The following is a 24,937-nucleotide window of genomic DNA, read 5'->3' on the forward strand; positions in this document are numbered from 1 at the left end:
TAGAAAGACTTGGCAGTGAAAATGAAAAATTTCATATTTTACAAGAATATCTCGCTTTAGGCCCAAATTTGTCATTTTAACAAGGGGTATCAGGAGAAAATGCACCCAATAATCTGTTAACCATGTTCTCCTAAATACGTCAACACCCCATATGTGGTTGTAAAGTGCTGTATGAGCACACAGCGGGGCTCAGAATGGGAGGAACATCGTGTGGCTTTTGGAAGGCAGATTTCGCTGGAATAATTTTCAGGCACCATGTCGCATTTGAAGACTCACCCCAACAGTGAAAACCGCAAAATCGATGCTCTCGGGGTGCCAGAACATAAAAGGAAATTGAAGAATTGCCTCATTTAATAAAATGACACCTTTCAATGTATTCATCTAGGGGTATAATGGGAATTTTTAAGGTTTTTGTTTTTATTTTTAATTTTTTTGGGGGAGCTATTATTGGATTGCCAAGTGGAAAAATGCTCAACTGAAAATGTCTTGCCATGGATTAATTAAGAAATTAGTGAAATGGACTTAATGGATATCAGTTGAGGTGTGATAAACTTGAAAGCACTCTCCAATGCAGAGGCCCGGTTTAGAGGGGCAGGTCTGACAGTAGTGAGTGGTGTCTTTTCTAATCCCTTTAACCGAGCAAACTCGACACCTCTTTTGGGGTCGCCTTTTTTTTTCTGTGGGGGGAAGTACTCCAGGGAAATGCTGCCCACGTATTATTCTTGATACCCCAGAAGCACTGCTGGATGAAAAACTGGCCTCTCCTTCCTGAACGCCAAAAATCAATTTTTTTATTATTTTTTCCTGAAATTCCAAGAAGGTCACCCCATGACCAGCTGTTCTGTGGATGACAAAGGCATTATATAGTGACACTTGGGTTAGGTACACAGCTAATTTTTTGTACCACACCTTAGATTTTCTTAAGGCACTGTAGGGCTATAGTACCTGGTCTGAAAGATCCACTCCACCCATGAACTTGTTGTAATCCTGGATACACACAGGCTTGATGTTCTGCTCTGTGGTTCCTCGGACTGGGACTGGGGTGGACTGATCTGCATGGAGGGTAGTCAACACAAGAACATCCCGTTTGTCCTTGTATTTTAGCAGCATCAAATTTTCTGAGCAAACAGCCCTGCTTTCCCCACGACGCACTGTCTGATCTATAAAGGATTTAGGGAGCCCTTTTTGATTTCTTCTAATTGTGCCACATGTGCCTATGCCTCTGGCAGCAAGGCACTTCAGGAGAGGGACACTATTGTAAAAGTTGTCCAAATACAGATGGTATCCGTGGTCCAGCAGGGGGTGGACTAAATCCCATACTATCTTCCCACTTATACCCAGAACCGGGGGACAATCTGGTGGCTCAATTTTGGAATCTTTTCCCTCGTAAATACGAAAGCGCAGTGTATACCCAGATACACTTTCGCAGGCCTTATACAACTTCACACCATACCTAGCCCTTTTATTGGGCAGGTACTGGCGGAAATGTAATCGGCCTTTGAAGTGGACCAATGATTCATCCACTGAGAGACATTTTTGGGGGGTATATACTTGACCAAATTTGGAATTGTAGTGGTCAACCACTGGCCTAATTTTAAAGAGTCTGTCATAATTGGGGTTGCTTGGGGGTTGGCATTCATTATTATTGCTGAAGTGTAGGAATCTTAGAAGAGCTTTGAAATGGCCCCGGGGCATGGCAAGACTGTGAAGAGGGGTGTGATATAGAATATCTTTGTTCCAATACAAACGTATTGTTGGTTTTTTTTATAATTCCCATGCTTAGGAGAAGTCCCCAAAACCTTTGCATTTCAGTTGTGTTAGTAGGGGTCCATTTGTGGGGCCTTGAGAGATAACTGTCTGGATGGGAGGCAATAAATTGCTCTGCATATATATTTGTTTGTTCCACCATCAAGTTAATTAGGTCATCAGTGAAGAATAATTGGAAAAAATTAATTTCACTGAAACCTGTTGTATCTACATTGATGCCTGGAGTGGCTGTAAATTCAGGCACCTGGGGCACATAGTTATCTGCAGGGATCCATGAAGAGTCACTTGTACGGGGCTGTGACGGCGCACCACCCCTAGGACGCCTACGAGGGGGTTCATCATTAGATGAATCATCTGAGGAAGATGAAACTAAAAATGTCACTTCATCTCCACTGTTGGAGTCAGTGTCCTCAAAAAGTACGGCATATGCCTCTTCGGCAGTGAAAAGCCGTTTTAGTCATTTTAAACTGTAAACTAACGTAGATTTTTTTTGTCTTTTTTTAATATATATATATATATATTTTTTAATAGAACAGTAGACTAAAATACTGTATATCCTTTAGGATAGGATAAAAACTCCACGAAACACTTGGAAATTATTGACAGGTGTCACAGGTAGCACAGATGGCTGGCGATGAGCCAGGGGTCTAGTATGGGACACAGAGTAGTCCCAATATGCTTACTGGGGCAGAAAAGGGGTTAATTAATGTATTATTATTTGACAGTATTAGGTGGCACAAAGCCACATGGGGCATAAGAGATTTATATTTTACAGAATGGTGCCACTCAAGCACAGGAGGATGGCAAACCTATTGACGGTTATTATTTTTTTATGTAACTTGGGAGTGTGTGACAGGTGACTTGACGGACAGACAGGCTAGTGTGACAGGTATCTTTATTGAATGGACAAACTGGAGTCACAGGTGTCTTGATGGATGGACAGACTGGACTGACAGGTGTCTTGATGGGCGGACAGGCTGGAGTAATAGGTGTCTTTATTGAACAGACAGACTGGACTGACAGGTGTCTTGATGGGCGGACAGGCTGGAGTGACAGATGTCTTTATTGAACAGACAGACTGGACTGACAGGTGTCTTGATGGGCGGACAGGCTGGAGTGACAGGTGTCTTTATTGAACGGACAGACTGGACTGACAGGTTTCTTGATGGGCGGACAGGCTGGAGTGAAAGGTGTCTTTATTGAACGGACAAACTTTAGTGACAGGTGTCTTGATTGACGGACAGGCTAGTGTGACAGGTGTCTTGATGGACGGACAGGCTGGAGTGACAGGTGTCTTGACGGGCAGGCAGTTGTCTTAACGGACGGACAGGCTGGAGTGACAGGTGTCTTGATGGGCAGACAGTTGTCTTAACGGACGGACAGGCTGGAGTGACAGGTGTCTTGACGGGCAGACAGGCTGGAGTGACAGGTGTCTTGACGGGCAGACAGGCTGGAGTGACAGGTGTCTTGACGGGCAGACAGTTGTCTTAACGGACAGACAGTAGTGACAGGTGTCTGGATGAGGTGATGAGGAGATGACTAGACAGGACTAATCTCACTGACTGGGGCAAATCGGTACTGAAGGGGTTAATTAGGGGTTAATTATGTACAAAGCAGGGGATGAGGCACAGAACTGACCACAGATGACAGATGACAGGCTGTTGATGAGGCACAGAACTGATCTGTGTCACTGACTGGGGCACAGAAGCAGCTTTTCGGCACTAAAGGGGTTAATGTGATCCTAATCTACAGCAGCTTTTCACACTCTCTCCTTCTCTGATCGCTTCCCTGACAGGAATTGGGAGGATCAGAGAAGGAGAAGCACATAGTCCCTCCCCAAACCCCCCTAACCTGCCCCGATGCGCTGCGATTGGTCCCTCTGCGCTATTGGACCAATCACAGCGATCGCGGGCGGGTCAGAGCTCCGATGCTGCTCCCGCCGGCTTCTCTGGTTGCCTGGCAACCCCAGCACGCCGGCTTCACTGTACCTTCAGCGCTTCGCTCCCTGCGCTGACAGTGAAAGCCGATCACGTACATGCACGTGGGGATGCGGTGAGGCACCACATTCCCTCACGTACATGTACGTAATGTTGCGTGAAGGGGTTAAGGAAGGAAGGCAGCAAATGTTGTACATGCTGGTTACAGTGCATTCCTCTCTGAAATTCTGAAGAAAAAAATGGGTCGTTCCAGCCATTGTTCAGAGGAACAGCGTACCTTGATTAAAAAGGTTGATTGGAGAAGGGAAAACATATAAAGAAGTGCAGAAATTAATAGGCTGCTCAACTAAAATAATCGCAAATGCTTTAAAATTCGAATGGATAGAAGAATAGCCAAAATGGCAAGGACCCAGCCAACAATCAGCTCCAGGAAGATCAAAGAAGGTCTAAAGTTACCTGTGAGTACTGTTACAATTAGAAGACGCCTATGTGAAGCCAAGCTATCTGCAAGAAGCCCCCGCAAAGTCTCACTGTTGAAAAAAAGACGTGCTGAAGAGGTTACAATTTGCCAAAGAGCACATTGACTGACCTAAAGAGACATTTTGTGGACTGATAACAGTAAGATTGTTCTTTTTGGGTCTAGTGGCCAGAGACAGTGTGTCAGATGACCCCCAAACACTGAATTCAAGCCACAATGCACTGTGAAGACAGTGAAGCATGGTGGTGCAAAGATCATGATATGGGGATGTTTCTTATACTAAGGTATGGGGCCTATTTATCGCATACCAAGGATCATGGATCAGTTTGAATACATCAGAATACTTGAAGAGGTCATGCTGCCTTATGCTGAAGAGAAAAAAATGCCCTTGAAATGGGTGTTCCAACAAGACAATGATCCCAAACACCAGTAAACGTGCAACATCTTGGTTCCAGACCAACAAGATTGACGTTATGCAGGGCTGGCCTTAGGTGTTCAGGCGCCCTGTGTGAGCTAATCTTGTGGCGCCCCCCCCCCAGGCCAGGTTAACCTAACATACACAAAGAGGAAAACAATCTTTGTAACAAATATTTTTTTTTTAATTACAGATAATTTAAGTGCAAGTGCAAACAAGTACAATCATACACAGTGTCACCCATAGCCAGTCTCCAGACCCCCTTAATCATACCCTGTCACCTTTACCCAGTCCCCTGCCCTTCTTAATCATACCCAGTTTCACCCTTACCCAGTCCCCTGCCCCCTCAATTAGACCCTGCCCCCTTAAATTAAGGGTGACAGACACTGGGCATGATTCTGGGGGCAGGGGACTGGATAAGGGTGACAATGGGTATGATTAAGGGGCAGAGGACTGGCTTTGGTTGACACTGGGTATGATTAAGGGGCAGGGGACTGGGTAAAGGTGAAACGGTATGATTAAGGGGGCAGGGGACTGGCTATGGGTGAAACTGGGTATGATTAAGGGGGGCAGGGTCTAATTGAGGGGGCAGGGGACTGGGTAAGGGTGACACTGGGTATGATTAAGAAGGGCAAGGGACTGGGTATAGGTGACAGGGTATGAATAAGGGGGCAGGAGACTGGCTCTGGGTGACACTGGGTATGATTAAGGGGGCCAGGGTCTAATTGAGGGGGAAGGGAACTGGGTAAGGGTGACACTGGGTATGATTAAGAAGGGCAGGGGACTGGGTAAAGGTGACAGGGTATGATTACGGGGGCAGGGGACTGGCTCTGGGTGACACTGGGTATGATTAAGGGGGCAGGGGACTGGGCAAAGGTGGCAGGGTATGATTAAGGGGGGCAGGAGACTGGCTATGGGTGACACTGTGTATGATTAAGGGCCTTAAAATGTGCCAGTAAAAAGGGACCCCATAATGCCCCCAATAATGTGACTGAATTGTATTGTGAATAGGAATTTTAAAACATAACATTTACTAAATCATTTAAAATAAATGCCACTTGGTGAGAAACATGAAGGACAAACACCTCCACTATAGCATAAATAAATAAAGGGTGGATCTTACCCCGTTTGATGGGTTCCACAGCCTGTGGAGGACGGTTCAGGTAGTAGGTGGACCACCGGAACCTGTGTGACCAAGGTGCTGATGTCTATAGGCAATATGGCACTCCTGTATAGCCCTAATATGTCTTTCCTACCTACATACAGGTGGGGGGGCTACTTGAGCAGCTGCCTAGCACACATGGAGCACCCGCCCCGACAGGGGCGACCCCATACCGATCCTGTCCCTCAGTATGGGCCTTGTGCTATTTTTTCCCTAATACAAAACCCTACATGCCATGTTTCGGTCCTAGACTCCAGACCTCCTCAGGGGTTTCATAGACGTATTCAGGGGTAACTAGAAATAAATTAACAAACACACACTAAGTATAAGTCACATATAAAACTGAGTTGCCAATGTTCATAGATTGGATTCAAACTCAGATTACTTACTGAAGGAAGATCGTTTTTAGCCTCCTACTTTCAATCCAGATCTATGGTGTATGGTATCCGAGCCTTGACATGAGAGGTGTCCCAAGCAAGTGCTGTGTCTCACCTCAAATAGTGGCGATTTGGGTGAGCAATTTGTGGTTGTTGCTCACCTCCTTATATTACCCCACTTCCTAGTGGGTGTATGCCCCCCTGTATATCCAACTCACCTGTCCATAGCGATCACAGCATGTGTAATTGCCTGTGGAACGCATGCCGCTCACGTGCGTTCCACCGGACCGGAAGTTGACATCACATGGTACGGGCGAACCGGAAGTGAGGTAAGGACCTGCTTCCAAGCGTCGCCGGTTGGCAACATGGCAACACCTGAAACACGGCCCTGAATGCCGCAAATGATAACTTGCAAGCGATTTTCATTTCTGCTGGATCGCAATATGGATATTAACTGGCAGGACATTCAAACACATACCCCGGCTCCACTGCAATTGTAGCAGCAAGCCAAGGAGGGAATACTATTCTGCTACAGGTAGCAGTATTTTCTTTAAGTGACATCTACCTGTTCATTAACCCCAACATGCCCAACGCGCCCAAGTTCTAGAGCACGTGCGCATATAGGGAAACATGAACAACCAGATATCAACACATTAGTTAGATACGGCCCTCATTCTTGCACATAATCTGCGAGTATGTTGCACCATATGTATGTATGGCACATAGTCACAAAAAACAGCTATAGTTTTGTTGCTCATTTAGACCCGCAGGATGGACTGTCTTTAGGTAGAAAATCCATTTTGCTTCGCATTGGAGAATTTTCCTATCGAAATCCCCTCGTCTGATGCCCGGCTTAATTTTCTCAATACCCATGAAGGAGAGACAATCAACTCTTCCATCATGTTCGGTATTCACGTGTCTCGCCACGGGTGTATCTCTAGCATTTTTAATGTCGCCGACATGTTCTCCTATTCTCCTCCTAAATTCTCTGATTGTCTTTCCAACATACTCTTTCCCACAAATACATGTAATTTTATAGATTATTCCCCTGCTTTTGCAGTTGATAAAGTCACTTACATTGTATGTTTTTCCCGTGTTATTGCTCTTAAAAGTTTTCGTCTTGGTCACAAAGGGGCACGCCACGCACCCTCCGCATTTGTGGTTACCACTAATCCCTCTCTCAAGCCAAGCTTTTCCGGGGGCTGCTGGTGTATAGTGGCTATGTACCACAAGGTCACGGATACTTCTACCGCGCCTGTAGGTGATGCTGGGGTGCTCCTTTATGACCTTACAAATATCACGGTCCATTCGTAGTACATGCCAGTGTCTCGAGATGATGTCTCTAACTGCAGATGAGCAGCCATTATATGTGCTAATGAGACGGATCTCTCTGTCTTCCTTACTTCCTTCATTCGTGGGAACCTCTTTTCGGGGGGTGAGGAGTGACACTCTATCACTACCTAAAGCATTCTGGTACGCTGGTGTCAATACACTTGCTGGGTAGCCCCGGTCCAGAAATCGAGTTCTCAGGTCTCTGGCCCGTGTGACAAAGTCCGAGCGTTTGGAGCGGTTCCTCCTTAGTCGCAGGTATTGACCCCGCGGTATTCCCTTCCTGAGGGGGTATGGGTGACTACTTTCCCACCTCAGGAGAGAATTAGTGGAGGTGGGTTTACGATACATTGTAGTCTCCAAATGACCACTCGGACTTATGCCCACACAGATGTCCAAAAATGGAAGTTGGGTTGGGTGACATTCTGATGTAAGGTGTAGGCCTATATCGTTCTTATTTAATAATAGGACCCAATCAGAGAAAGTTTCCATACTCCCTTTCCAGATAACAAACACGTCGTCTATGAAGCGTGCCCACTTTTGAACACACTGCAGTTCTACCATAGACTCATCTTTGAATACTATGGTGTTCTCCCACCAGCCCAGGAACAAATTTGCATACGATGGGGCACAGGGGCTCCCCATCGCAGTGCCCCTGAGCTGGTGGTAGAATTGCCCATTAAACAGGAAATAATTCCTTGTCAATGAGAACTCAAGTAGTTCAAGTACAAAGTCACTGTGGGCCTGGAAGTGTCTTCCTCTTGTGGATAGAAAATATGATGCTGCATACAAACCCCACTTGTGTGGGATGGAGGAGTATAGTGCCTCCACATCTACACTACCTAGTATGCAGCCCTCATCAAGATGGATACCTTCCAGTTGTCTAAGGAGATCACCTGTGTCTTTGACATGGGAGGAGAGGGAGAGAACAAACGGGGCCAGGATTCTGTCTATATATATTTCCAGGTTTTGACTGAGGCTGTCCACCCCCGAGACTATTGGTCGCCCCTTGAGGGGCACACAGCCCTTGTGAACCTTCGGGAGGCTATAGAACGTGGCAATTTGTGGGCACTGGGGATACAAAAAATCGTATTCTTCCTGATTGATTAGTTTAGCAAGTTTGGCTTTATCTAGGATACTTTTAAGTTCCTTTTTATAGACCACAGTGGGGTCCACATAAAGTATTTCATAACAATCACGAGGAGCCAATAGGTTCATACACATTAATTCATAAGCCTTTGTATTCAGGATGACGGTGTTCCCACCTTTGTCTGATGGTTTAATAACAATGTTTTTGTTTTTGGACAAATTGTCCAATCCACACAGTTCATCCTGAGTGCAATTGTTTGGTGCTGAGTACAGGTGAGTAGTCTCAAGATCGGTACTAACCAATTTGAGGAACACATCCACACAGTTGATCTCACCTATGGGGGGCATCCTTTTACTCTTGTTCTTTAGACATGAGAAAGGTCCCTCACCTGGAGCTGGTTCGTTAGCAGTAGTTAAACTTTGTAAAAGCTTTACGTCTGCCAGCATTTCCACAGGGACACCCATCTCTATGCTTTGTTTCCTCTCAAGATTGCAGAAGTGCTTATACCACCGCAATTTCCGTGCAAAGAGGTGCAGGTCCACTGTGGTCTTAAAAGGATTATATTGGGACGTTGGGACAAAGGAGAGACCTCTTTCAAGGACCCTTGTTTCTGTGTTTGTTAGAATGTGAGATGATAGGTTAATTATTTTTGGGCCGGTGTGGTTCCCACTCCCTGAGGTTGCTGTTGTGTTCGATTCCTTAGGGGGTAGGTCGATCTCTGGTCTAAAAAACCTGGTCCTCCTCTATTATATGAGCCTTCCCGGTTTTGATTTCTTCTACCTCGGCCTCTACCTTTATTTGTATTTTTTCGGTTCCCTGTGTATTGTTCTTTATCTGATTCTGACTGGTCTGTTTCTGTTGATGAAAAGTCAGTATCTCTTTCAGTTAACCTTCTTCTATCAAATGTTTGTACATATACTTTATTTTCCTTGAAGTCGGCCAAATCACGGTTAAATTGTTTGTGTTTTCGCTCTTTGAGGTGATATTGGAATTTATCCAAAGAGGTCTGAAGTTGTTTCTCCCTTGTCCCAAAGTCCGTCTCCTGTGAAAAGGACTGAGTAATAGCAATCTGATCACGTAATTTAATATCCAAATTAATCAAAGTCTGCCGTTCCTGTTCAATTAATAGTCTCATAAATCTCAACGAACTATTGGTGGCCTCCAGCTCCCATTTACTCATTAGAGAGGTATTTCTACATCGGGTTGCTGGGGTCAAATTAATTCGTAGACCTCGTGGAACAATGTTATTTTCCAGGTAGTGTTCCAGGCTTTGCACCTCCCACCAGGACACTATCTGCTCTTTATATACTTTTTCCAGCTCTTTGAAGGATGCCCCATAAGATGGAATATATTTTTTCTGACAGAATGCTCTGTCAGAAAAAACCTCCTTGGCCTCTGTCAACCAACTACCAGAGTCGAAGCCAGTACTCAAAAATCCTGCCATATCCAAATATATATATACAAATGACACGGTATTAATTATACCAACACACAGTGGAGATGCGTTTGCGGTATATGTTCACACCCAAATATAACTGAATTGTATTGTGAATAGGAATTTTAAAACATAACATTTACTAAATCATTTAAAATAAATGCCACTTGGTGAGAAACATGAAGGACAAACACCTCCACTATAGCATAAATAAATAAAGGGTGGATCTTACCCAGTTTGATGGGTCCTATTATTAAATAAGAACGATATAGGCCTACACCTTACATCAGAATGTCACCCAACCCAACTTCCCAACCCAACTTCCACTGCTCCAAACGCTCGGACTTTGTCACACGGGCCAGAGACCTGAGAACTCGATTTCTGGACCGGGGCTACCCAGCAAGTGTATTGACACCAGTGTACCAGAATGCTTTAGGTAGAGATAGAGTGTCACTCCTCACCCCCCGAAAAGAGGTTCCCACGAATGAAGGAAGTAAGGAAGACAGAGAGATCCGTCTCATTAGCACATATAATGGCTACTCATCTGCAGTTAGAGACATCATCTCGAGACACTGGCATGTACTACGAATGGACCGTGATATTTGTAAGGTCATAAAGGAGCACCCCAGCATCACCTACAGGCGCGGTAGAAGTATCCGTGACCTTGTGGTACATAGCCACTATACACCAGCAGCCCCCGGAAAAACTTGGCTTGAGAGAGGGATTAGTGGTAACCACAAATGCGGAGGGTGCGTGGCGTGCCCCTTTGTGACCAAGACGAAAACTTTTAAGAGCAATAACACGGGAAAAACATACAATGTAAGTGACTTTATCAACTGCAAAAGCAGGGGAATAATCTATAAAATTACATGTATTTGTGGGAAAGAGTATGTTGGAAAGACAATCAGAGAATTTAGGAGGAGAATAGGAGAACATGTCGGCGACATTAAAAATGCTAGAGATACACCCGTGGCGAGACACGTGAATACCGAACATGATGGAAGAGTTGATTGTCTCTCCTTCATGGGTATTGAGAAAATTAAGCCGGGCATCAGACGAGGGGATTTCGATAGGAAAATTCTCTAATGCGAAGCAAAATGGATTTTCTACCTAAAGACAGTCCATCCTGCGGGTCTAAATGAGCAACAAAACTATAGCTGTTTTTTGTTACTATGTGCCATACATACATATGGTGCAACATACTCGCAGATTATGTGCAAGAATGAGGGCCGTATCTAACTAATGTGTTGATATCTGGTTGTTCATGTTTCCCTATATGCGCACGTGCTCTAGAACTTGAGCGTGTTGGGCATGTTGGGGTTAATGAACAGGTAGATGTCACTTAAAGAAAATACTGCTACCTGTAGCAGAATAGTATTCCCTCCTTGGCTTGCTGCTACAATTGCAGTGGAGCCGGGGTATGTGTTTGAATGTCCTGCCAGTTAATATCCATATTGCGATCCAGCAGAAATGAAAATCGCTTGCAAGTTATCATTTGCGGCATTCAGGGCCGTGTTTCAGGTGTTGCCATGCAACCGGCGACGCTTGGAAGCAGGTCCTTACCTCACTTCCGGTTCGCCCGTACCATGTGATGACAACTTCCTGTCCGGTGGAACGCACGTGAGAGGTGTGCGTTCCACAGGCAATCACACATGCTGTGATCGCTATGGACAGGTGAGTTGGATATACAGGGGGGCGTACACCCACTAGGAAGTGGGGTAATATAAGGAGGTGAGCAACAACCACAAATTGCTCACCCAAATCGCCACTATTTGAGGTGAGACACAGCACTTGCTTGGGACACCTCTCATGTCAAGGCTCGGATACCATACACCATAGATCCGGATTGAAAGTAGGAGGCTAAAAACGATCTTCCTTCAGTAAGTAATCTGAGTTTGAATCCAATCTATGAACATTGGCAACTCAGTTTTATATGTGACTTATACTTAGTGTGTGTTTGTTAATTTATTTCTAGTTACCCCTGAATACGTCTATGAAACCCCTGAGGAGGTCTGGAGTCTAGGACCGAAACATGGCATGTAGGGTTTTGTATTAGAGAAAAAATAGCACAAGGCCCATACTGAGGGACAGGATCGGTATGGGGTCGCCCCTGTCGGGGCGGGTGCTCCATGTGTGCTAGGCAGCTGCTCAAGTAGCCCCCCCACCTGTATGTAGGTAGGAAAGACATATTAGGGCTATACAGGAGTGCCATATTGCCTATAGACATCAGCACCTTGGTCACACAGGTTCCGGTGGTCCACCTACTACCTGAACCGTCCTCCACAGGCTGTGGAACCCATCAAACGGGGTAAGATCCACCCTTTATTTATTTATGCTATAGTGGAGGTGTTTGTCCTTCATGTTTCTCACCAAGTGGCATTTATTTTAAATGATTTAGTAAATGTTATGTTTTAAAATTCCTATTCACAATACAATTCAGTTATATTTGGGTGTGAACATATACCGCAAACGCATCTCCACTGTGTGTTGGTATAATTAATACCCCCAATAATGTGCCAGTAAGTGTCCCCATAGATGCCCCCATCATGTGCCAGTATCAAGTGCCTCTCTCCTTCCCCCATGTGCCAGTATCATAGTGCCACCCCCTCAATGTGCCAGTATCAAGTGCCTCTCTCCTTCCCCCCATGTGCCAGTATCATAGTGCCAAACCCCCATGTGCCAGTATCAGGTGCCAACCCCCCTCCCCCCATGTGCCAGTATCAAGTGCCTCCCGCTCCCCCCATGTGGCAGTAACAGTCGGGTATTTAAAAAAAAAACACTTATACTTACCTCCATGTCAGCGATGCGATGCAGGCTTCTTCCGGCCTGTATGTCCATATATGGAGTCAGTGCTTGTGTATTCAAATTTATCCTGTATTTCAGAAAAGTTTCTGCTGGGACTCAAACCCACGACGTTCTGTATCAGAGGTAAGGCACTTAACCACACAGCTATAAGAGCTGCATAGCCACTGGCTGAAAAAATATGAGACTTCTACTGTAGACTCGTTTATAGCTTTGATAGCTAGTATACCTCCATACACATGACAGCTGCCGCAGCACACTCAGCTCTGCTATATCTCTATATATTTAAACTCAAGGTGGTGGATCACTCCAGGCAGAGTTCTGGAATAGGTGCTGCTAACCCAAAATAGAGGGACGCCCACCCTCTTGTAATAAATAGTAAATGTATACATTATATAGGGCGAGCACACAACACTTGGACCACAATAATAGATAATGTGAATAAAATTTAATTAAATCACAATCAAGCTAAACACGTGTATAATATAAAATCCACAATAGGAAGTTCTTTATAAAATTCAAATTAAAATCAATTGCAATGCTTGAAACCAAATTTCACACAAAATAAGTTCATAGATGGAAGTAGTCCCTTACATTCACGACACGCTAGAGTATAGATATATATCTGCACTGTAATGAATTGCTCTACAGTTGCTGAACTCCAATATCCAGTATGCAAATATTTCCCTTCAGGGACCCTTTGGACCCGGGATTTAAATTTATAGGGTTCAGATAGCCAAACGGCTAATGGTTTCCCGTTTAAGGTCAAATATAAAATATAACATTTATTAGGTATTCTTTAAAATGAATGTGAAGATAGAAAAGAAAAGGTATCTAAAAATACAGTTTTCTGGTGCTTGGTGACAGTATTCACTTCTTTTGTTAGTGGTTTCTGCTTATATTTGCAGTCTTTCCCATAGTGTATCTCAGTCCTGAGGAATAGATCCTATTATGTTTCCCTCCTCCGGTCTATTAGGATTGTGAGTCGTGACAAGATATATACTCTCTGTCAGCCCTGCACCGAGGTGAATGGAGTACTTGTAACTCTATCCCTAAATTCCTCTTTAAGGACTGAGTAAAACTGTTCAAATCGGTAAACCCAGTGTCTGCAGCGCACCAGGGGCCGATCACCATGCACACTACACTGATCTAAAACCTAGACTTGCAGCTCCCCCGACATGTTTCACCACGGATGTGGCGTCTTCAGGGGCTATGGAGCTACTATCAACCAGGAAATTAGATAGAAGAACCTGGTTCACAAACGAGGAACCAGTGAATGAAATAACACAAGATAGCGAAGCCATAAACACTAGAATTATCCTCCCATTTAACAGTAGTCATAAGCGGTTGAAAAGAATCATCAGAACCCACTGGCACCACATTCTGAGTGACAAAAAGATAGGCCATATCCTACCAGTTATGCCGTCATTAACATTTACAAAAGCACCTAATCTAGGTCTAAAAATAGCCCCATCGATTAAAACACCAAAAATATTGAAAAATAAGAACACAATCTTGGGTACCTGGATGAATTTTAAGGGCTTTTTTAAATGCGGCAAATGTATGGCATGTAAGGTTAATTCTACATCTAGGAAGACCACTACAATTTTTTCAACACAAAATAACCACACATGGGAGATTAAAGACTGCTTAACCTGTAACACTGCCGGTGTCATCTACCTGATCCAGTGCCCTTGTAGGAGACAGTACATAGGCAGAACCAAACGTCCTATGAAAACCAAGATTGCTGAACATATAGCCAACATAAGAAAGGGGTATGACAAACATTGTTTATCTAAATATTATAAAGACATACATAATAAAGACCCGTCTGGCCTGGAGTTTATGGCGCTTGAAAAGGTAGAGAAACACTGGCGGGGGGAACTATATTAAGCAGATGTCCAGGATAGAATCAAGGCATATCTATGAGTTTGGATCGTTGTTGCCAGTGGGGCTGAACGCAGAATTAGAGATCTTCGGGTTCTTATAGACTGGGTGCCCCCTACCCGACTCTCACGACTCAGTCAGGCCATTTATCGGCACTGAGTTGTGGACTCGGACGCGGGCCCCCAGCCTTATACACCATCATCAAGTCCAACATAATTTGGACCCCTAGAAAAGTTGTTTATCTTTAACCACACCTGATTGTGCATTTTAACTTTCTCTCTTATCCACTTTTTAATAAATTGTATATTGCATAAATCTTACATATTTTATATTCTTATTGACTATTTATTATTATATTTATTATCAATATTTATTAATAATGTATATTGCAATGGAGACTTAAAATGACCAATAGTCAGGTCAAATTAATGTATCCACATGATAGGGTGGACTATAATCCACTCTGTATTACCTCATGTTGGAGATTTAGTATTTAAAATAGGAATAACTCATGTATGCAACCTGTAACAATAATTCTGTTCATACAAGATGTGTAGAATGTAAGAAGGAGCATATATTATGAAAAACGCACGTACACAAAAAAAACGCATTGAAAACGCATGCAAAAAACGCATGCAAATCTTTCCATTTGAAGTGAATCCAGTGATCCAGGATTTGGTGCTTATCAAGGATATAAAAGGCGGAGGCAGACAGGTGATGTTGTACCACTGATGAAGGGAAGGAGAGTTCCCGAAACGCGTCTGGGCTGCACACCTGTAAAAGAAGCACCTCCGCACCTTTATGCATGGCCATGCTAAAAATACTGAAATAGAGGAACATTCGAAAAATCAGGACTCAGAGTAAATAACTGGAAAAGTTCATCGCTCATCGCTCTCCGCTGATTGGATACAGATCACTCTCCAAGTCCCGCGAGACTTCGGGTAAGCAAACTACAGGAGTAAGGAGCGAGACGCCGTCAGTGCCCCGCGCCGCTCGTCTATCTCCTACGATCATAAAGACGCACACACGATACAAACTAACCGGAAGGTAAGAAGTACTCAACTTGTGGAATTCTATATGTGATGGGCATGAGACTAAAATCAGTTTAAATAATTACCCTATTACATACGATATTGTGCTAAACGATACTGCGGTGTGAGACACCACATTAGCAGGAGTTTAGTTGGGTGGATTCGCATTGCCCACACTGGAACCCACAGACCACATAGCACTTGAATATTGTGCAGGAGTTTGGAGTCTCATCATCAACTTGTGTGTGTGCTTATTTGCATACTGGATATTGGAGTTCAGCAACTGTAGAGCAATTCATTATGGTGCAGATATATATCTATACTCTAGCGTGTCGTGAATGTAAGGGACTACTTCCATCTATGAACTTAATTTGTGTGAAATTTGGTTTCAAGCATTGCAATTGATTTGAATTTGAATTTTATGGAGAACTTCCTATTGTGGATTTTATATTATACACGTGTTTAGCTTGATTGTGAGTTAATTAAATTGTATTCACATTATCTATTATTGTGGTCCAAGTGTTGTGTGCTCGCCCTAACCTTGGTTATACATATCTCTATATATGATAGCTGCCCCAGCACACCCAGCTATGCTACATCTATACACATGACAGCTGCCCCAGCACACCCAGCTCTGCTACATCTAAACACATGACAGCTGCCCCAGCACACCCAGCTCTGCTACATCTATACACATGATAGCTGCCCCAGCGCACTCAGCTCTGCTATATCTCTATATATGATAGCTGCCCCAGCACACCCAGCTCTGCTACATCTATACACATGACAGCTGCTCCAGCACACTCAGCTCTGCTATATCTCTCTCTCTCTATATATATATATATATATATATATATATACAGTACAGACCAAAAGTTTGGACACACCTTCTCATTCAAAGAGTTTTCTTTATTTTCATGACTATGAAAATTGTAGATTCACATTGAAGGCATCAAAACTATGAATTAACACATGTGGAATTATATACATAACAAAAAAGTGTGAAACAACTGAAAATATGTAATATTCTAGGTTCTTCAAAGTAGCCACCTTTTGCTTTGATTACTGCTTTGCACACTCTTGGCATTCTCTTGATGAGCTTCAAGAGGTAGTCACTTGAAATGGTTTTCACTTCACAGGTGTGCCCTGTCAGGTTTAATAAGTGGGATTTCTTGCCTTATAAATGGGGTTGGGATCATCAGTTGTGTTGTGGAGAAGTCAGGTGGATACACAGCTGATAGTCCTACTGAATAGACTGTTAGAATTTGTATTATGGCAAGAAAAAAGCAGCTAAGTAAAGAAAAACGAGTGGCCATCATTACTTTAAGAAATGAAGGTCAGTCAGTGCAAAAAATTGGGAAAACTTTGAAAGTGTCCCCAAGTGCAGTCACAAAAACCATCAAGCGCTACAAAGAAACTGGCTCACGTGCAGACTGCACCAGGAAAGGAAGACCAAGAGTCACCTCTGCTGCGGAGGATAAGTTCATCCGAGTCACCAGCCTCAGAAATCGCAGGTTAACAGCAGCTCAGATTAGAGACCAGGTCAATGCCACACAGAGTTCTAGCAGCAGACACATCTCTAGAACAACTGTTAAGAGGAGACTGTGTGAATCAGGCCTTCATGGTAGAATATCTGCTAGGAAACCACAGCTAAGGACAGGCAACAAGCAGAAGAGACTTGTTTGGGCTAAAGAACACAAGGAATGGACATTAGACCAGTGGAAATCTGTGCTTTGGTCTGATGAGTCCAAATTTGAGATCTTTGGTTCCAACCAACGTGTCTGCGCGACGCAGAAAAGGTGAACGGATGGACTCTACATGCCTGGTTCCCACCGTGCAGCATGGAGGAGGAGGTGTGATGGTGTGGGGGTGCTTTGCTGGTGACACTGTTGGGGATTTATTCAAAATTGAAGGCATACTGAACCAGCATGGCTACCACAGTATCTTGCAGCGGCATGCTATTCCATCCGGTTTGCGATTAGTTGGACCATCATTTATTTTTCAACAGGACAATGACCCCAAACACACCTCCAGGCTGTGTAAGGGCTATTTGACCATGAAGGAGAATGATGGGGTGCTGCTTACACAGTCATCAAGAGAATGCCAAGAGTGTGCAAAGCAGTAATCAAAGCAAAAGGTGGCTACTTTGAAGAACCTAGAATATGACATATTTTCAGTTGTTTCACACTTTTTTGTATATAATTCCACATGTGTTAATTCATAGTTTTGATGCCTTCAGTGTGAATCTACAATTTTCATAATAATGAAAATAAAGAAAACTCTTTGAATGAGAAGGTGTGTCCAAACTTTTGGTCTGTACTGTATATATATATATATATATATATATATACTATATAGAGATATAGTAGAGCTGAGTGTGCTGGGGTTGCTGTCATATAGAGATATAGTGCTGGGTGTGTTGGGGCAGCTGTCATGTGTATAGATGTACACTGGCTATAACAGCTATAACAGAGTCTACAGTAGAAGTCTCATATTCAGTGGCTATGCAGCTTTATAGCTGTGTGGGTAAGTGCTTTGCCTCTGATACAGAAGGTTGTGGGTTTGAATCTCAGCAGGCACATCTCTCCCTCTCCTTAAGACGGCAATACAGATGACTATGCCTAGGATTTGTCAGATTTGAATCTTGTGAATGAGAAGCGTGCAAGTTGAGACACAGGCAGGGTTTCTATAAAGTAGTAAGGTGAGAGAAGGCTGATGCCGCCGTCCTGCATGTCGTTACAGTGTGTGGTGTTTGTGGCAGTTTCTACACTGGCCAAGGAGCCTCCTCGCTGTTGGCACAGCCTGGCTGCTGGATTCCACTGTTGCCATGGCGCCCTCGTACACCACAAAGGCTGGCCCTGACATTATGGAGCCCAATCCCCAGATCTTAATCCAATAGAAAACTTGTGGGGTGACATCAAAAATGCAGTTTTCATATATTTTTTTTAGAGGAACAACACAAATTTGATATATTTTTCTTCATGTTTTGATTTGGAATAGAATGTGTAGTGTTCTCAATGGATTTGTGTGTATGCAAATAAAAGCTATCAGAAGGATTTTGAGCTTTATTCGCTTTTTTATACACACTGCTATTATTTTGAACACAACTGTACATCCCCCACTTAATTTGCATGGGATTCTAGATTTTATATATATATATATATATATATATATATATAGACAAAGAAAATCCACAGCACTCCTTCAAGTAAAAAAAGTGTGTAATTTATTCACACATGTCAGCAAAGACAACGTTTCGGTCCTCTCACAGGACCTTTCTCAAGTCAAGTGAACATAAAAGTGCATAGTGCAAAAATAAATACATCTCTACAACATGACCCAATCCATTATTGGCCAATAGAGTACTAGTGCACTCCCATTCGTGGGTGGGCTACAATTCATATAATTAACTCCACATGTTAACATACACACCAACAAAAGTCAGGGCATGTCGGTGATACATTCAATAATAATCCATCATCATAAGTGTATACAAGTGCGTATAAGAAAGTGAACAGTGCAATTTAAAAAGACCTTGACTATATTACCGTGCCGCAAGCTTGATAGTGGATCACAACAGTATGGGGAGAAGGCGTCTTTGCTTGTGTTGGAGCGCGCCACTCATCCGCGTCCACTGCTCCCTACTGCGCATGTATCTAACCCACTTCCTTGACGCAGCATATAACAGTCATGCGTCGCCTCTAGGGTGGAAGCCAACGTGATGACGCACGGTCGATCATGTCCGAGCGCAGCGCACATACAAAGTGTGCATCAGCACGCAGTCAAATCGTCCGCGCCCCTCCACGAGTCCATGTCCACCATCTTACTTACAGGCACTTTTTTGGGCAATATTATTATGCCTCCATATAACCCCATACTTTTTCGTCCCTATCCAATGCCCGGCACAGGCAAGAGTCAAGGTGATAATCAATACATACAAATATATATTTAGCATAGACATATCACTGTAGCTTCCATTTAATTCACCATATACAGAGAGCAGACAACATCAGATCATAAGTCCTGTAGACTGGATATCTAGCTAACCATTCCTCCTGTCACCCTAAATTCCACGTTTAACCCTTTAGGTTTCAGGGTATCTGGCCGAAAAATCCACCTTAGCTCAGTTTTCTTTAGTTTACTTTATCGGTCCCCTCCTCTATCCAATGGTTTAACATGGTCTATAATCAGAAATTTCAAATCGCTTTCTTTATGATTTTTTTCAGCAAAATGCTTTGATACGGGCAAATCTCTTCTTTTATTCCTAATAGATTGTCCATGGTTATTCAACCTAGTCTTTAGATCACAAGTGGTTTCGCCAACACATAATTTTTTACAAGGGCACCATAATACATATATCACCCATGACGAATCACAGGTGAGATAATGTCTTATGTCAAAGGTCTCACCCGTGTCTGGATGTGCGAACACAGATCCCTTGGCCATCTGTTTACAGTTCACACATCCCAGACACGGGAAAGAGCCCGTGCGCCTTGTTTTAAGAAACGTCTGTCTCAATTGTCCTTTGTCTGGTACTTTGGAGTGTACTACCTTATCCCTGATGTTCCCTGCTCTTCTATATGCCATCATAGGCGAATTTTTAAAGGCAGCAATATTAGGGTGTCCACTGCTCAATAAACCCCAATGTCGCCTCACTATCTTTTCAATATCGGGACTCAACTCATTGTATGATGATACAAACGGCAATCTGTCACTAGTCTGTCTTTGTTTGGGGGTCAACAACTCGTCTCTAGGGATTTTTTTATGAATTTAGAGCACGTTTTGAAGCCATTTCTAACAAATATGCGATGGACATTATGTTGCTCAATATTGAGTTCTCTCAGAAGGAAATGGTTGTGCTAAAAAATAAATTGCAGGACACTGAACAACAGCTGAAGGCAGCTGTGTCCATTAATGAGGCGGATACATTTCTTGAGAAACAACAGTGTTTTTTGGAGAAAATGCGGAAGGACCTGGAGGAGGTCAAAAGATCAAAGTGGCACAGAGATCAGAATGATTATACGTCTGGTCATGTCTATGTCTGGGAGCAACCCTGGCGTATGGAACAGGGTACGTTACCTAAAAAAACATCTAAGCGCAATAAAGAAACCAATAAATGGGTGAGAAATAAAGATACCAATGATGACTTTACCTCCAGTCAGCCTGGAACTTTTTTAGGCCCACGAGTTGCTACGGGAGACGCCCCACGAGACGGGGAGGTCTCAGACATAGAAGAGCTTGGAAAAACCAGAGCACAGAGATTAATGAGGACCAACAACTCCAGACAGATGAATATAAACAAGAAAAAGTAGAATCTAATGTGGTGGTAAACATTTCATCCCATACATTGACTGAACATGAATTGAAAGCCCTAAATAAGGGATTATCCTTTTGCCCACAGGCTAAGCCTGATTGGTTCCAGTTGGAACTGGACTTGAACCGCCTCCTCAGGAATTTAAAACTGAGGGTGTGGTTCGACTCCAGTTCCACTGGCGCCATGAATATTAATGAAGTCAGCAATCCTGGTGGTCAACTTACTTTGAAACAGTTTGATTTGCATTTAAAAAGTGATTTTGTTCCACTTGTCAATTCACATGCCTTGGAATGTTTTTCAGAGGCGGTTAAGAGAGATGTAGCTATGTTGAGAAAAAGAGCTCAGTCTAGTATGTATATGAGGCCAAACATTTAGACACAGGAAATGTCTGCATTGGAGGGTCTGTCCAGTAACCCCGATCTCACCATCAAGCCTGCGGACAAGGGTGGTGGGATCGTGTTGATGGACACTACCCGATATATTAATGAGATACAAAGGCAACTGAGCGAACCTGGTGTCTATGAACCATTGGTCAGGGACCCCAGATTCGAGATTGCAAGGAAAATAGATGTACATTTGACTGTTGCGATGCAGAATGGTATTATTGACAGACAACTTAAAGAGTTTTTGGTGGTGAAGTCCCCGGTCACACCCACGAAATATGTATTACCAAAGATACATAAAAGGTTGGTCGACCCTCCGGGTCGGCCTATAATTTCTGGTAGGGGTTCGATACTATCTAACATAAATGTGTTTTTGGATAAGATATTGAGAGAATATGCTATGGGTGCCAAATCATATGTTAGGGACACCAGTGACTTCATCACCAAAATCAAAGGGATGTGGGTGCCCAAGGGGGCGATTGTGGCCTCTTTTGACATAGTGTCGTTATACACCTCGATTGACCATGGCAAAGGCCTGTCAGCTGTAGCGGAGATGTTAGAACACTCAGAATACTCCGCCCCAGTATGACAGTTTATACTGACACTGTTGGAATTGTCTTTGAGGAACAATTATTTTGTGTTCCAGGGACAGTTTTTCTTGCAGAAGATGGGCGCGGCGATGGGTTCTAATGCCGTGCCCACTTATGCAAATATTTTTGTGCGGTCATTTGAGGAACGACTTGTCTATGTATCTCCCCACTTCAACCAGGTTTTGACGTGGTGGAGATACATAGACGATATCTTCCTCATTTGGGGTGGCACCATGGAGCAGTTGATGGACTTTCACGTATACTTGAACTCCCTTGACCGGGAGATCCAGTTTACGTTAACGGCATCGACTGACCGGGTGCAATACTTGGACACACAAGTATACATTGAGGATGAACAGGTACATATGGATTTGAACATTAAGGCCACAGATAAGAACACATTGTTGCATTTTACTAGTGGGCATCCAAGAAGGATGGTAGATTCTCTGCCGTTTAGTCAAATGCTTCGAGTACAGAGAATAGTTGACAAAGATGAGAATATAAATTCAGCAATGAAAAACATGGATCAATCCTTTATAGATAGGGGGTACCCTAGGAGGTTAGTAAAAAGACATGCGGAGAGGGCTAAAAAAATCCCTAGAGACGAGTTGTTGACCCCCAAACAAAGACAGACTAGTGACAGATTGCCGTTTGTATCATCATACAATGAGTTGAGTCCCGATATTGAAAAGATAGTGAGGCGACATTGGGGTTTATTGAGCAGTGGACACCCTAATATTGCTGCCTTTAAAAATTCGCCTATGATGGCATATAGAAGAGCAGGGAACATCAGGGATAAGGTAGTACACTCCAAAGTACCAGACAAAGGACAATTGAGACAGACGTTTCTTAAAACAAGGCGCACGGGCTCTTTCCCGTGTCTGGGATGTGTGAACTGTAAACAGATGGCCAAGGGATCTGTGTTCGCACATCCAGACACGGGTGAGACCTTTGACATAAGACATTATCTCACCTGTGATTCGTCATGGGTGATATATGTATTATGGTACCCTTGTAAAAAATTATATGTTGGCGAAACCACTTGTGATCTAAAGACTAGGTTGAATAACCATAGACAATCTATTAGGAATAAAATAAGAGATTTGCCCGTATCAAAGCATTTTGCTGAAAAAAATCATAAAGAAAGCGATTTGAAATTTCTGATTATAGACCATGTTAAACCATTGGATAGAGGAGGGGACCGATTAAGTAAACTAAAGAAAACTGAGCTAAGGTGGATTTTTCGGCTGGATACCCTGAAACCTAAAGGGTTAAACGTGGAATTTAGGGTGACAGGAGGAATGGTTAGCTAGATATCCAGTCTACAGGACTTATGATCTGATGTTGTCTGCTCTCTGTATATGGTGAATTAAATGGAAGCTACAGTGATATGTCTATGCTAAATATATATTTGTATGTATTGATTATCACCTTGACTCTTGCCTGTGCCGGGCATTGGATAGGGACGAAAAAGTATGGGGTTATATGGAGGCATAATAATATTGCCCAAAAAAGTGCCTGTAAGTAAGATGGTGGACATGGACTCGTGGAGGGGCGCGGACGATTTGACTGCGTGCTGATGCACACTTTGTATGTGCGCTGCGCTCGGACATGATCGACCGTGCGTCATCACGTTGGCTTCCACCCTAGAGGCGACGCATGACTGTTATATGCTGCGTCAAGGAAGTGGGTTAGATACATGCGCAGTAGGGAGCAGTGGACGCGGATGAGTGGCGCGCTCCAACACAAGCAAAGACGCCTTCTCCCCATACTGTTGTGATCCACTATCAAGCTTGCGGCACGGTAATATAGTCAAGGTCTTTTTAAATTGCACTGTTCACTTTATTATACGCACTTGTATACACTTATGATGATGGATTATTATTGAATGTATCACCGACATGCCCTGACTTTTGTTGGTGTGTATGTTAACATGTGGAGTTAATTATATGAATTGTAGCCCACCCACGAATGGGAGTGCACTAGTACTCTATTGGCCAATAATGGATTGGGTCATGTTGTAGAGATGTACAGTATTTATTTTTGCACTATGCACTTTTATGTTCACTTGACTTGAGAAAGGTCCTGTGAGAGGACCGAAACGTTGTCTTTGCTGACATGTTTGAATAAATTACACACTTTTTTTACTTGAAGGAGTGCTGTGGATTTTCTTTGTCTACTGATTTCGGCCTACATCGAAGGACCACCGCGGGCACCCACACAACTACAGCTGTATCTGAAGGAGTGCTGCCTGACCTTTTCCATGAATATATATATATATATATATATATACACACACACACACCCCAGTAAATTAACCTCATAAAACACTAACTAAATGCAATATGAAAGTTAAGATTGTAATAGGGGGAAGGTAAGGGAGATCATGATGTTAGTGGTGTAAAATTATGATTTTACATGAAAGACTCCCTTTAACCACTGAATATACCAATGATAAACTCTGCCTAAATAGCATATAAAAATCTAGTCAGCTCGGCAAGCGACTTCTAATAATAAAGTGACCGTAACAACTAAATCAACAGGGAGGGAGGGCTGACTGGCAGCAGATCTTCAAAATGTGGCTTGGCAGACAGTATAACGGCATCCACAAAAAATTATATACCCAACATAACACCATCCAATAACCCCTTATCCAATTTCCAAACTGTTGCTTGGTTTCCCTAAACGTTAATAACCAGCCACAATACTCTATAGGACACCTTTCTAACAAATCCCATTGCCTCATCCTACCTTGTAACTTAGGCTAGTTTTACCCATCTGTAACAATGGTTTTGGCATGTTATATAACCCCAAAATGAGGCAAATGCACCATGTGGATAACCATAATCCCATGCAAATCCCTCCATATAGGAATTTCTGGATCTTTACCTTTGTTATGAATTATGAGTTGTTTGCCAAAATTCTTAACATTCTGTGATT

This window comes from Bufo gargarizans, chromosome 1, assembly GCF_014858855.1.
Source record: "Bufo gargarizans isolate SCDJY-AF-19 chromosome 1, ASM1485885v1, whole genome shotgun sequence".
Lineage (NCBI taxonomy): Eukaryota > Metazoa > Chordata > Amphibia > Anura > Bufonidae > Bufo > Bufo gargarizans.